The sequence below is a fragment of the Macrosteles quadrilineatus genome, unplaced genomic scaffold, assembly GCF_028750875.1.
Source record: "Macrosteles quadrilineatus isolate MER2022 unplaced genomic scaffold, UCM_ALF_1.0 Scaffold_1__1_contigs__length_201487025, whole genome shotgun sequence".
NCBI lineage: Eukaryota > Metazoa > Arthropoda > Insecta > Hemiptera > Cicadellidae > Macrosteles > Macrosteles quadrilineatus.
In genome coordinates this window covers 160,608,460-160,618,440 of record NW_026542594.1, presented here as the reverse complement: position 1 = coordinate 160,618,440, position 9,981 = coordinate 160,608,460, and positions in this window count along the sequence as shown.

Genomic DNA, 9,981 nt, shown 5'->3' with positions numbered 1-9,981 from the left:
AATAAAACATCTTACGGCTTTAAAAATAAAAAGTAAACTAAACATCAGAACATGGACACATAAAATAAAATTAAGGGCTAACTTATTACAGTATGTATTTTGTCAGAACTTGTGCTTCAATAACTACATTTTTGTTATTGTATTGGTTACTGGAATGTTAAAAAATGCCTAGGGATATTGTTGAGCTTATTAATGATATCAATTAACTTTTTAGTATCACTTACCATGAGGGTAACGGCCGGCAGCCGCAATCTAGCTGAAGAATAGTGAAATGCACTTGATATTAATACATTTTCACTTGCAGGAAAAACATTTATAACATTTTACCAATAACATAATTTGTTTTTAATACTTGTCATTATTGTTACATATGCGATTACTGCTGATCTGTCGGAACATTGGAGATGTGTCGTCCTGCCTGTCCCGTCAAGACTGTGTGCTGTGTGCTTCACTGTTGCGGCGGAGGTTCACCGTTGAACGGACAACAGCACCAATTCTGACACCGGCATACTTGGACGTGCTTCAAACAATGATAGGGCCGAGTCAACATACAGCATACAGTTTGACATCGCGGCTACACTCGGAAGATAAGACAGTCGAAACGCTCCACTTTTACATTTCATTGGCCTAGTAGTCCTTGGAGCCTAGACGTTCTGATTCATAAAACAATTTAGGAAATTTTCCATTTAACAGGGTGCTGTATATTTAAATTACAATCACTTTGGTATTTGAAAACATATTTTGAGGTGGTAAATAACTCTTCAGTGGCTATTTAAAAATAACGCATTTAACATTGCTCTTATTGCGTGAAAATCTAATATGGCCGTTTACTTCCATGATCTCCCTTGAAAATCAATTCAAAACAAACAAGACAATTTTTAATGTCATAGTATTGAGGATATTTAAATGATCACTTTGGTGTTTGAAAAACTATTTTTGGATCATTAACTCTACAGCAGCTGTTTAAAACTATCCAAGATGGCCGCTAGCCTCCAAGGACTCTTAAAATATTGTTGTTGATTATATTTGTTTTACTGTAATAAATTGACACTTTGTAGCATAAGAAGTATTACTAAAAATAATACTAAATATGGGTTGTAAGACAATACACTAGTACCAACAAGCATGTACAGTAAGTTTTTTCTGTACATCTAGGGACAATCTTACCAATTAATAAATCTTACAAGATAGTTTCTAGGTGTATAGAAACCTTATTGTAAAAGGTACTATAATACCAACTAGTAGGAGAGTCATCATCACCATTGGTTTGTGTGATCAGTTATCGGTGGAGGGGAGGGGGTGGTTTCAGGACGAGCGGGTGCTGAAGGTGAAGAGTACAGTATTTTACGGTACAGCAATACGGCATTACGGCATTTTAGCAATACGTAATAAAATAACTGTACTACGTTTTTAATTACAATCTCTTCTAGTATGTGATAGAAACAAATATAAATAAAATACACAAAATGTACAAATCTACTAAACAAAACCGGCAGTTGCTATTATATAAATTGTATCCATTTATCAGCGTTCTACATCGCCCTTTATTTTTATATATACAGTATATAGCAATTTAGTTCAAATTGCACATTTTTAAATAACGTGGGAAGCATGGGAATATTACCAAAACATGTTTGTAGCGTTTCTCTGGGGGTGATGAAGATTCTTATCTGAAGTGATCAAAATGTCGAGGTTTCTTAAGAGTCTAGCCTAGGAGGATTAAACATTAAGGAGAGGGCATGCGAATAGGGATATACATGTTGCGGTGAAGCCTAGTACCTAATAGCGGTGAAGCTTATGGTAGAACCGTTAAGGATTTAAAGTCAACGGTAGAACACTCGAGTGGCAAAAACCGTAGCTACCTATAATAAACATGGATGAGATTGGGAAACTTTTGCGTAGAATGTTTTCTGTGCTTTTACTAAAAAGCGAAATCTTTCTGCTATCGCATCCTCTGACGCCACAGTGCGTACGTAGAAGACCCTATCATTATTTTATAGTTATTTGATTTGTTTTTATGCAAATATTTTCAAATAGGTACTTCTACTTTTTCTTGATTTGAGTATATGATTATGAACCACACAATCTATATTAACACAACTAGCTGTTACACACGGGCTTCACCCCGTTTGACTTCATAAGTATTAATAAAAATATTGGTTGGTTAAGTTAAACAGAAATTAGCAAAACATAATACAGTAATACAAACAAATAATAACACCTAAATTTAATAAGGTAATAAACTAGAGTACCTGTTGCTCGAATTCAAGCAATTGCGAAGCATTACAGGCGACTCAAAGATTATGGAAATACTCACGATCTACACAACAGTTAGATATAATCAAAATCTTTTGTAAATATCTTATCTTTTTTCAAAAATCTGATCTTGTGTTTTTAGTGTTTTTAGTGTAAAAAACCATATTATTTCTATTTCTTCTACTTGGTTGTGTTCTATGACTTTTTCTAAGTTTCCATTGTTTGCAAATCGGTTATTTCAATGATTGGTCAAGAAATGTAGCACAGTGTTAATTCAGTTTTATTTTTAGCCTATATCAAATTGTCCAGGATTTCTCGCTCTTGTCCATTGTAATAATTACATTAACCCAAGTTTCGTCTACAGATGCAATATGCCAAAGAATATCACCTACGTACAATCTCCAAGAAGTGGTAAAAAAGGCAGACACCAACCCATGCAATAGATATAAGTTAACTCCATAAGAAATAATTTTAAAAGTTACCGTGATATTAGGATTTTCCACTGATTTGGTAATAGAACATTATATTGCAAAACATGACACGATGCAGAAGAAAAATCCATTGCAAATACTGTACTTCATTTGGCCAAATTCAATAAATCACAATTTAAATATTAACAGCTGTTACATTAAAAAGTAGTGTAGAATCATGCATATGGTCGTAATGTAAACAAATCTGAAGAGGCAACTTTAAAGGCTTCTGGGGCAGAGCCCCAAGGGAATTTACCTCTTTCCTCTTTTGATGGCTCATCTACAGACCAAGACCTTTCTTTAGAGACCCCGACTAAGTTTCTACGCCCAGCCGTTCTCTCAAATTAGCTGTGACAAAAACCCCGTTTTCCTCCATAAGAATAACATGGGATGGGAATTTAAAGGCCACGGGGGCAGAGCCCCAAGGGAATACACCATGTTTCTCTTTTGATGGCTCATCTACAGACCAAGACCTTTCTTTAGACACCTCTACCGAGTTTCTACGCCCAGCCGTTCTCTCAAAATAGCTGTGACAAAGAAAAACAGTTTCAAATTAATATATAGAATCAATCATATGCTCGAAAGACAGATGTAAATATTTTTTTGAAGGAATCACAAATTTTGTCTAAGATAAGATATTGGAAAATGTTTTGAAACTAAAGTTCAGAGTCAGCTCAACTCAACATACCCTCCGCCCGAATAAAAGTATAGCCCGATATTATACCGATAGCCCAAATAAAAGTAGATTATTTAGACAAAAACAAAAAAAAAACTAAACGAAACGAAAAAACGAAAGTTGATATCTATACTCAATTCTAATTACGTTATCCTATTTATTTTCATATAAGAACCTTCGGTAAAATTCCGGCATCATTTGTGTAATTAATTATGATTATTAAGATTGGCATAGTGCTGAATCACAAACAAACCAAATGGTTCCAAAATAGAATTACCTCAACAGTACCTGTTGATTTCGACGGGTTTAACCTTGTATTTTTTATTTTATTTTTTTGTATTTTGTATATTGTATCTTAAACCGATGCGTGTTGTGAAATCTGGACATGCATAACTTCAATTTGAAAATTCAACCATGAAAATTGGTCGAGTAGAAGAGCCAAACGAACTGGGAAATGAAAAACTAAATTTAACTACCAATAGAGCAAATTTATTTTACGTATAATCCGGGTTTGGACTGTAGCTACATATATTCCAATGCTTGATGGGACATCTGTGCGTACATACCCTCAATTTGAGACCTCAATCTTGAAAATCGGTCGGTTAGAAGAGCCAAACGAACTCGGAAAAGAGAAACAAAATTTAACTTCTATAAGAAATACAAGGAGAGGAAATTTTTTTTACGTATAAACCAAGTGGGGTTATAGATAAATATTTGCCGATGCTTGATGGAAAATCTGTGCGTGCATACCTTCAATTCGAGACCTCAATCATGAAAATCGGTCGGGTAGATGAGCCAAACGAACTCGGAAAAGAGAAACAAAATTTAACTCCCATAAGAAATACATGGGGAGCAAATTTAGTTTACGTAGAAATCGCGTGGAATTATAGATACATTGATGCCGATGCTTGATGGCAAATCTGTACGTGCATACCTTCAATTCGAGACCTCAATCATGAAAATCGGTCGGGTAGAAGAGCCAAACGAACTCGGCAAAGAAACCCCAAATTTAACTCCCATAAGAAATACATGGGGAGCAAATTTCGTTTACGTATAGTCCGCGTGGGATTATAGATACATTTATGCCGATGCTTGATGGCAAATCTGTGCGTGCATAACTTCAATTTGAGACCTCAATCATGAAAATCGGTCGGGTAGAAGAGCCAATCGAACTCGGCAAAGATAAACCAAATTTAACTCCCATAAGAATAACATGGGGAGCAAATTTCTTTTAAGTATAAGCCGAGTAGGATTATAGATAAATATATGCCGATGCTTGATGGCAAATCTGAGCGTGCATACCTTCAATTTGAGACCTCAATCATGAAAATCGGTCGGGTAAAAGGGCCAAACGAACTCGGAAGAGAAAACCCAATTTTTTTTAATATATAAGATTATAATATTAACAAACAAATAAGTACAGCTGAGGTATTTTTAACATTAGGTATATAAGTGTTCCCTTTAGAAAGGAATTGCGACCTTAAAGGGCAATTTATGGCATAATGGATAGTTTTGCGCAAGGTTTCTCGTAATAACAAACATTTTAAGTATATGGTTTATGGGGGTGTGACTTGTATTTTTCTCATGTGGGATTTATGGATAGTAGTAGGACAAAAAACATGAATCCTTTTTAAAACCATATTAACTGGCCATCTTAGTACATATTATTCGTTCATTAATACATTCTTCCTCTTATGTAGGTTTCTAATATTCCGATTCCATAATATGAGTTATTAATTTTGTTTGCGTGATTTATGTAGACCTATATAAATCTTTTAAATACTTCACTGCTATTTCAGTAACTTAATCTCTAAAATGACATTCTAACGGTCCTAATTGGTTGGCATGTACGGTTGCCTTAAAAATGTTATATTGTAATGCAGGTATCTAAAAATCCCCCCCCCCCACACACACACAAAACGGATCGGCGCGCGGTCGGGCTGGCATCAACAAAACTAGAGCTTTTCCTCTATCCTCCTAAAATTTAATCCTCCTACATTCTAGCTGTGTTAAATTTGCTACTATGTATAGTTCGGCCGCTTAGAAAGCGACCTCCTCCAGCATTAGTTTAGCATTAGCGCGCAAGTCGTTTTCTAAGCGGCCGAACTATACAGTCAAAATCATAAGGGCATTTGTTATTATTATTCAGTTTGTTTACGTAAATATTTCCTCAAAATCTTCATTATAACGAATCTTGAACTTTTTACTTTATCACTGTAATTTGGTAACTTTCTATGTAGTTCTGTTTGTACATCAGATGCATTTACCTATTATTGTTTTGTGTGTGCATTAGATCAATTATCATGGCTATGGAATAATCAATAATCAGTATCCTTAAGCATAAATGTCCTTTTTCCGAAAACTGTATTCATTAAACCCCATTACTCGTTATTATTTACTCGTTATAGTGCAATTTTCAACGTAATGCTGTTATTAACTGTTTTCCAGTAATTTATTGAGATCTTCCACTAGTATAAGGTTTGTTAGCTTGTTCAGTTAGTAGATTTTATGACCTATTTATGTCAGTCGTAAAACTCCAAAGAACATTTCCTGTCCAATACAGTGTTCATAGTATTAGGTATTGGTTTTTCTTGAATATTTTAGTATCCTTTTGTGTTAGTCGTGTGTTCATCAGAGCCGGCCTTAGATACAATGCCCACACATTGGGTATAAAATACAGAATAATTTAAAAGTATTAAAATTTTACAATATTTATGTTAATTATAAAAAATTTAAAGGGGGAATTATTTTATCATCAATTTTTTGTTTGCACCATCCACGGCCGGCTATGGTGTTTACAGTTGAAATCTATTTAAACTTCGATATCTATCTCCACTGATTTGACAGAATTTTTTAAAAAAAGAATCGTCTTTATTACCTTATATAACGTATCTATTAAATTTTGAAGTAATACAAATTTTATATAAAATTCTTTTCAACCCATTTTTAATGTCTTAAAAACAAATCATTTATTATGTTGAATAGTTGCTAAGGCTTAAAGTTAAAAAAAACATTTATAAAAAACATGAAAAATTTAAATTTCCATGTTATTTATACATTACCTACATAGAATAATTAAACCGTTGCAGTTTGCTTGTTTATGAACACATTTGTATAAAATTTGGCAAATAAATTTATTTAGTAATAATCTATTAACATTTTACAAAAAAAAATACCCTTCGTTGTAGCAACTCGCGTGATAACTCATTAAACTTAGGTTATTATTTAACTTCGGAATAAACATGACTATTTAAGGAGATATTTTGATGAAAATCCAATCGAGCAAATAGAAATTCACTTATTCCGCTGGTTTTCTGTGGCTGGGGTATCTTGTTACTTCAGTTATACTACTTAAAACATTGATTAAGCAAATAAAATTATCCAACTATTGTAATACAGTGGAACAGTAAAGCGCTACTCATAAAACTCACACAGAAAAATAAAATAATACATTGTCGACTTAAGCGTACAGTGACACTAACGTCTTGAAACAAACATAAAAAATCGTTTTACAATAGGATGAAAAGTCTATAAGCTAATCGGCACAATAAATTCGGACACCTAGACTAAAATCTAAAACTACAAATGAAATTATTTGATCCAGAGGAATCATGGATCAGAGTTTCGGTAAAACATTACAGTATAATGGAACAAATTAGATATTATTCTAGTTAGTTGTTTTTTATCATTATGTTTTCCAACATGTTTTGCTTACGATTATAGTTTAAGGTTGTGTAAATAGATTATTTTCATACACGATATGTTTATAAAGTAAATAAAATAGCTTATTTAAATTTTTATCTTTTTGAAAAAGCAGTTTCATTTTGTTTCCCTTTCGTTAAGGTTACCTCTCCTCAGATTATACCTCAGATTTCTCCACAGATAATTGACTTGATTGCCTCAATCATATTCATAAATATTATATACTACGATGTATTTTACAATTGGAATAGCTCAAAGTTGTTGTGATGTGCATAGAAAAAATATAATGCATTCTTATTTGTTGCAAGTTTCTATCAACCATATACATTTTGCCATATAACTTGGTAATTTAGGGGACTGCCTTAATCACACTCATACTGATTATTCTACACATTGTATATTAACATTAGAATACCTCAAAGTTGATGTGATGGACTTAGGAAAAAGGTTGTGCACTTTTTCCTGATGCGAGTTCCTATCAACCATATACATTTTGCCATACAACTTGGTAATTTAGAGGACTGCCTCAATCATACTTATACAGATTATTCTACACATTGTATATTACCATTAGAATACCTCAAAGTTGATGTGATGGACTTAGGAAAAAGATTGTGCACTTTTTCCTGATGCGAGTTCCTATCAACCATATACATTTTGCCATATAACTTGGTAATTAAGGGGACTGCCTCAATCATATTTATACTGACTATTCTACACATTGTATATTACAATTAGATTACCACAAAATTGATGTGATAGGCTTAGGAAAAATATTGTGCACTTTTCCTGACGCAAATTCCTATAAACCATATAGATTTTGCCTTATAGCTTCGTAATTCACAGGACTGCCGCAATTATACTCATACTGATTATTCTATACATTGTATATTAGTATTAGAATACCTCAAAGTTGATGTGATGGGCTTAAGAAAAAGATTGTGCACTTTTCCTGACGCAAATTCCTATCAACCATATACATTTTGCCATATAACTTCGTAATTCACTGGACTGCCGCAATCATACTCATACTGATTATTCTAAACATTGTATATTACCATTAGAATACCTCAAAGTTGATGTGATGGGCTTAGGAAAAAGATTGTGCACTTTTCCTGACGCAAATTCCTATCAACCATGTAGATTTTGCCTTATAGCTTCGTAATTCACTGGACTGCCGCAATCATACTCATACTGATTATCATAAACATTGTATATTACCATTAGAATACCTCAAAGTTGATGTGATGGGCTTAGGAAAAAGATTGTGCACTTTTCCTGACGCAAATTCCTATAAACCATACAGATTTTGCCTTATAGCTTCGTAATTCACAGGACTGCCGCAATTATACTCAAACTGATTATTCTATACATTGTATATTAGCATTAGAATACCTCAAAGTTGATGTGATGGGCTTAGGAAAAAGATTGTGCACTTTTCCTGACGCAAATTCCTATAAACCATATAGATTTTGCCTTATAGCTTCGTAATTCACAGGACTGCCGCAATTATACTCATACTGATTATTCTATACATTGTATATTAGCATTAGAATACCTCAAAGTTAATGTGATTGGTTTAGGAAAAAGATTGTGCACTTTTCCTGGCGCAAATTCCTATCAACCATATAGATTTTGCCATATAACTTCGTAATTGACTGGACTGCCGCAATCATACTCATACTGATTATTCTACACATTGTATATTACCATTAGAATATCTCAAAATTGATGTGATGGGCTTAGGAAAAAGATTGTGCACTTTTCCTGACGCAAATTCCTATCAACCATATAGATTTTGCCTTATACCTTCGTAATTCACTGGACTGCCGCAATCATACTCATACTGATTATTCAAAAATTGTATATTAGCATTAGAATACCTCAAAGTTGATGTGATGGGCTTAGGAAAAAGATTGTGCACTTTTCCTGATGCGAGTTCCTATCAACCATATACATTTTGCCATATAACTTCGTAATTCACTGGACTGCCGCAATCATACTCATACTGATTATTCTAAACATTGTATATTACCATTAGAATACCTCAAAGTTGATGTGATGGGCTTAGGAAAAAGATTGTGCACTTTTCCTGACGCAAATTCCTATCAACCATATAGATTTTGCCTTATAGCTTCGTAATTCACTGGACTGCCGCAATCATACTCATACTGATTATTCTATACATTGTATATTAGCATTAGAATACCTCAAAGTTGATGTGATGGGCTTAGGAAAAAGATTGTGCACTTTTCCTTACGCAAATTCCTATCAACCATATAGATTTTGTTATATAACTTCGTAATTCACTGGACTGCCGCAATCATACTCATACTGATTATTCTAAACATTGTATATTACCATTAGAATACCTCAAAGTTGATGTGATGGGCTTAGGAAAGAGATTGTGCACTTTTCCTGACGCAAATTCCTATCAACCACATAGATTTTGCCTTATAGCTTCGTAATTCACAGGACTGCCGCAATCATACTCATACTGATTATTCTATACATTGTATATTAGCATTAGAATACCTCAAAGTTGATGTGATGGGCTTGGGAAAAAGATTGTGCACTTTTCCTGATGCGAGTTCCTATCAACCATATAGATTTTGCCATATAACTTCGTAATTCACTGGACTGCCGCAATCATACTCATACTGATTATTCTAAACATTGTATATTACCATTAGAATACCTCAAAGTTGATGTGATGGGCTTAGGAAAAAGATTGTGCACTTTTCCTGATGCGAGTTCCTATCAACCATATACATTTTTCCGTATAACTTCGTAATTTACTGGACTGCCGCAATCATACTCATACTGATTATTCTATACATTGTATATTAGCATTAGAATACCTCAAAGTTGATGTGA